Source organism: Oncorhynchus kisutch, linkage group LG7 (assembly GCF_002021735.2).
Source record: "Oncorhynchus kisutch isolate 150728-3 linkage group LG7, Okis_V2, whole genome shotgun sequence".
NCBI classification, from domain to species: domain Eukaryota; kingdom Metazoa; phylum Chordata; class Actinopteri; order Salmoniformes; family Salmonidae; genus Oncorhynchus; species Oncorhynchus kisutch.
The window spans coordinates 17,113,297-17,119,375 of NC_034180.2; positions in this window are offsets into that span (position 1 = coordinate 17,113,297).

Below are 6,079 nucleotides of genomic sequence, written 5' to 3' on the forward strand. Positions count from 1 at the left end.
TAATTTAGAGTAGGCTGGTTTTAGGGTAACGGTTAGGGTATGGGTGACTGGTTAGCCACAGATTTATGGCGCTATACTTCTGTCCTCTCTAGGATGGCCAGATAGTGACAGCCATGTAGAGGGGGTGAGGCTAACTGCAATTGGCTGGCAGAAATGTATTCTTAGTCAGTGTCTCTGCTACCAGGGAAAACAGCCCTCGTCATCTTGCTTTTAGTTCAACACGTTTCCGAAATCGACAGTTCTGATCAACATCATGTTCCCATATTGAGAGCTATGGCAAATCCGAAGGAGATGAGGGTGTGGCGGTTGACTATCAGGCAGATTTTGCCCAATTATTGGCAAAAGAGCTGATCAGGTTGGTCAAAAGGCCATAGGCAGATTGGTTGGTTAAAAGACCAATTACTGGAAATAGATCAGAATTGCTAAATCAGATCTGTAAATCATGTTCTCCTTAAAGGAGATGGATGAAGTAGATCCACATGGCTTATCAGTCTGTTCAATTCTGATGGAAAAGCATCAGCTCTCAGCCACGACTGTCAGCATATCCATTCATGATTTATTTTTTATCACATGCATATCTATTTTTCATAGCAATACGATATCTTAAAGCAGCCCTTTCTATGTTCAGTGTGACGTACAGTATTTTTGACTGAAACCATAGAGGGGTATTTGAGGAGGAGGGGGTTGAGCCAGCCGATGTACTCTAGATACTGAGAGCTAGCCATCGTGCAGTGACGTCACCCGCCCTGAGATCTAGTCAACTGTCGCTTGTGCATATGGTTTGGATGTGTTGTGAATTTTCTGCACATTGCAGACGGATGCACAGGCCAAATTACTTTGAATGTTACTTGAAGTCTTACAAAAACAATGAATGAGCTGGTGAGACACAGCACTTTAACAGGCTATAGAACCATCAACACTGCATTCTTACACACGCACTCACACGGACGCTCACTCACTCGCACGCACGCGCACACACCTGAGGGTTCTCTCTCTCACACCCCGTGTACACCTGCCATTCAAAATGCACTTTTATTTAACTGCCTGTGTTTAAAGTTACAACATTTATTGTGTTCACGGCTAACTATTTCACCACGAAAGGCTTTTGTGTCGTCGTAATGCGGAGATAAACTGCAACGCTTCTCTTTCTAGCGATGTTACTGCACGTCTAGCACACAGTCCACATGGCTGTGTTGTATTCATTAACACCAGTGTCAAACCATGGCTAAATTCCATTATCCACATTAGCGTCCCACCTAGAAGGCAAGCTCAAAACACTGCTTCATTCTAAGTAGTAGGCTAGATGCTAAAGTGGATACTGGAATAGAGCCCATATGTGAAATCCCTGACATTTCAGGGTACTATTATTTCTGACTGACCATCACTAGTAGGTGGAGAGATATAGAGGAGTGGATAGGAGGATAGAGGACAGTAAAGTACTGTACTAACATGGTCTAAAAAGCCTGGGGAGCAGCACCACACAACGTGTGTGTCATTCAGGTCATGGTGATGTGTTACTTGATTGTGTCCACAGAAGTGCCACAGTAGTGTCCTTGACTTGTCTCTGTCTGTGCTACTGTCAGATCTAGGTCCAATATGCATTTGTTTTGTTTCAAATACTTCAGGTGCGCTTGATTTAGCTTGACTAGCATGCAGAGTTTGCACTTGGGACTATACCATTAGTTCCATTGTGCTGGACAAGCTACATCAAACACAGCTCAAGTATTTGTAATATATTAAATGTGTGTAAATGGCCCAGGTCTGGCTATTATTACAATATCTTTAGATGTTGTCTAATCGCTGCAACGGGAGAGGCGAAGGTGGAGTCATGCGTCCCCCGAAACATGACCCGCCTAACATCGCTCCTTAACACCCGCCAGCTTAACCCGGAAGCCAGCCGCACCAATGTGTCGGAGGAAACACCGTTCAACTGGTGACCGGGTCAGCCTGCAGGCACCCGGCCCGCCATAACGAGGCGCTAGAGCACGATGAGCCAAGTAAAGCCACACCAGCCGAACCCTTCCATAACCCGAACGACGATGGGCCAATTGTGCACAGCCCGGAATGAACACGGGTCTGTAGTGATGCCTCTAGTACTGCGATGCAGTGGCTTAGACCGCTGCGCAACTTTGGATGCCCAGTATCTTTAGCTTTGACTTTAATATGGGTTATTGATGACTGTTAGCATGTTTGATGTTTTTAGCTGTGCTAAAAAAAAACGGACTGTTATTAATTCCATGCCTGGACTCTATTCTGCAAATACAACATCAGATATGTTCAGGCTTTTATGATTGTTCATCTTTTTGTTTTCTCTGTTTGTTTGGGACATTTCTATACTGGCTGTCTGCCAGAGATAAAGTTCATTCTGTAAAATGTCTGTAGAACAAGTCTATACACAATCTAACTGGTTTGTTTTTAAATATATATATCTAATGACTTGAAAACATACAGTATTCTCAATTATTTTTCTGTTTACCGTCTTATTCAAAAACACCCATCTGCCTCATGACTTATTCTATTGATATAACCTGTGGTGGTCCAACTGTACAGTGGTTGTGTTCAATAGAAAACATACAAACACAGAACTGATGCTTCATATAGATGAGTGTTTCATGGTTGCTTCAGTATCATTTCACAATGATATTTGTATGAAACCTGCAGACTTCTCATTTTCCTTACAGTATCTACACAGACAGTGTGGGATATGCACTTGAATTTAGACCATTTTTGAGGAATGAAAAGCGGTGACAGGGTTTTGTTTCGGGGTGAGCTATCAATTTAATCCGATGATGAGAGAGTAGAGAGACACCCCAGACTCCGTCTCTGGTTGGAACAGACGGTCTGTCCTTGTTGACCAATCAGAACAGACCATTCGGAGCATGAAAGTGATGTTATGTAAGCAGGACTGGGTGGCCAAAGTCAACAGACAGACGGTATGCAGATGCATTTTACTGTCCCAGGCCTCAGATACAGCAATCCATGGATATTATTAATCCACCGGCTACTACACACAGGCACGCACGGACGCACACAGAGCACAAAGCATAGATATGCACAGCAGTGTGCAAGCATGGAGGATGTTACCATACCTAGCTAGCTCCCACAGTGGATAACTGCATAACGTACAATCACTCAGCTGCTAAATCTTTTTGCAGAAAAGTTATGACCTATACATGTGACAGTAACTAAATGGACTACTGTGGGACCTGTAGTCATTAACCAACAACAGCATCTGCAATTACTAGAGAATTAGCCTACTGTACTGTAGGCCGAACTCTTTACTCAGAATACCAAAAATACAGTACGGTACTTTATTCTGTGAGATGGAATTACAGTACCATTTGAAATACAGCAGTTCTTTCCCTGCCCACAAAATGTTTCCACAATGCACCATAAATTACAGTATGTTGCAGTAAAACATTTGACAGTATTTTACTGTTGATAATACCCCAAATTACTGTATAAATGACAGTTTTCCGTTACAGCCTAACTTTTTACTCAACTACTGTATTGTAGGCCTAACTCTTTATTCATCCTACTGTATTGTAGGAATAACTCTTTCTTAAACCTACTGTACTGTAGGCCTATCTCTTTACTTAGCTGACCCTGTAAGCTTAAACCATGTACTACTGCCATATCCACAATTTACAGTAGAACTGGGAGAAATATTATAAATGCCAGAATGTATGGGGACATCAGAGAATTGAAGGTAGATAGTGCTCTACATTCTAACGTTCTCTGACTGGAGTTCCACTGTACATGTACTCGCACAATCCCTCATGATTAACCAACTGACACTCTCTCTGTGTTTCCTCATGGTCCTGGTAAATTAACTCTGCCAGGGATGTTTATGTCATCAACATGCATGTAGTGTATGTAGCTAATGCAGCAATATGACCAACAGTCTTCTCCATAGTCATGTTACTCTAGCTCCATTCAGGTTGGGTTGTGCTTCATATAAAGGCTGATCAAAAGAGCCCTGGTTAAAAAGGCCAAAGTCCGACCCCTAAAATCATCCCCAGTGGAATAGGTCAAACTATTGTTATAGTGCATTTACAGTAACATGACTGTCACAAGTAACAACACACTCTCAGACGACCCTCAGACACAGGATGTGTGTCAGAGGAGTTGACTAAACCACATACAGATGGGACCAGACCAGACTAGGAATACACTTTAAATTGGGCAAAACAAGGCTCTCTAACTCCTTGACTCAGCATAGTGCAGGGGTCCTCTGACCTGCTCTCCCACTACAGAAACATCCCCTGGTGTCCCTGGTTCCCCCCTCTCCTCCCTTGCTCCATCCCTCGTTCACCAGTCAGTCTCAACTTCCTGCTGTGGCTTGGCTCAGGCATGGGCCCTGGCGACGGTTGCTTAGACAGCATTGCCGGAGAGAGAATAGAGCAGTTCATGCATACACCGACACACACACACATCAGTCATAACGAATGAACACACACACGCACCCGTCTCAACGGCAGTCAAAACACACAACAACTCCCAACACACACACCCGTCTCAGTGCCAGTCAAAACATTGCTCGGCCGAGTTACCACATCATATCCTGTCCCAGCGCTTCTCCCAGGCCCAGTTGTTAATGGCTCAGCTTTTACTGCTGACTTCCACAGACAGAATCAGCAACACGAACAGCACAGCACGGCCCTCCGGGACTGCATCCGCTCGCTCTGGGAGAGAGAGAGAGGGCGTGGGGTGTGTGGGTATGTGTTTTGGAGTGTGTCGGCTCTTAGTGTGTGTGTTTCAAGTTGTCACATGCGCAAGTACAGTGAAATGACTTTCTTGCAAGCTCTTTGATGCAGTAGAACAAAAAGTAGAACAAAAACACACAAGAAATAGAAATAAGAACACGATTAAGTAAGCTACTGTATATAGAGGGTCAGTTCCAAGGTCAGTGCCAATACCATATTTGCAATGTGCAGGGATACTGGAGTGGTAGGTGTAGATATGTGTTGGGGTAAGGTGACTGATGAGGCATCAGGATATATGATAGACAGAGTAGCAGTGAAGTATATGGTGATTGGATGTGTGAGTGTGTGTAGAGTCAGTATGAATGTTTGTGCATATTAGGTGTGTGTGAGCAAATTAGGTCTGTGTGTAGAGTGTGCATAGAATGAGTGTGTATATAATCAAATCAAACTTTATTTGTCACATGCGCCGAATACAACAAGGGTAGACCTTACTGTGAAATGCTTACTTACAAGCCCTTAACCAACAGTGCAGTTCAAGAAGAGTTAAGAAAATATTTACCAAATAAACTAAAGTAAAAAAATATAAAAGTAACACAATAACGAGGCTATATACAGGGGTACCAGTACCAAGTCAATGTGCAGGGGTACAGGTTAGTTGAGGTAATTTGCACATGTAGGTAGGGGTGAAGTGCAGATGCATAGATAATAAACAGCGAATAGCAGCAGTGTAGAAAACACATGGAGGGGGGGGGTCAATGTAAATAGTCCGGTGGCCATTTGATTAATTGTTTAGCAATCTTATGTCTTGGGGGTAGAAGCTGTTAAGTAGTCTTTAGGTCCTAGACTTGGCGCTCCGGTACTGCTTGCTATGAGGTAGCACAGACAACAATCTATGACTTGAGTGACTGGAGTCTCTGACAATTTTATGGGATATCCACAGACACTGCCTATTATATAGGTCCTGGATGGCAGGAAGCTTGGCCCCAGTGATGTACTGGGCCGTACTCACTACCCTCTTTAGCGCCTTGCGGTCAGATGCCGAGCAGTTGCCACACCAGGCGGTGATGCAACCGGTCAGGATGCTCTCGATGGTTTAGCTGTAGAACTTTTAGAGGATCTGGGGACCCATGCCAAATCTTTTCAGTCTCCTGAGGGGGAAAATGATTTGTCGTGCCCTCTTCATGACAGTCTTGGTGTGTTTGGACCATGATAGTTCGTTGGTGATGTAGACACCAAAGAACTTGAAGCTCTCGACCTGCTCCACTACAGCCCCGTCGATGTTAATGGGGGCCTGTTCAGCCCGCCTTTTCCTATAGTCCACGATCAGCACCTTTGTCTTGCTCACATTGAGGGAGAGGTTGTTGTCCTGGCAC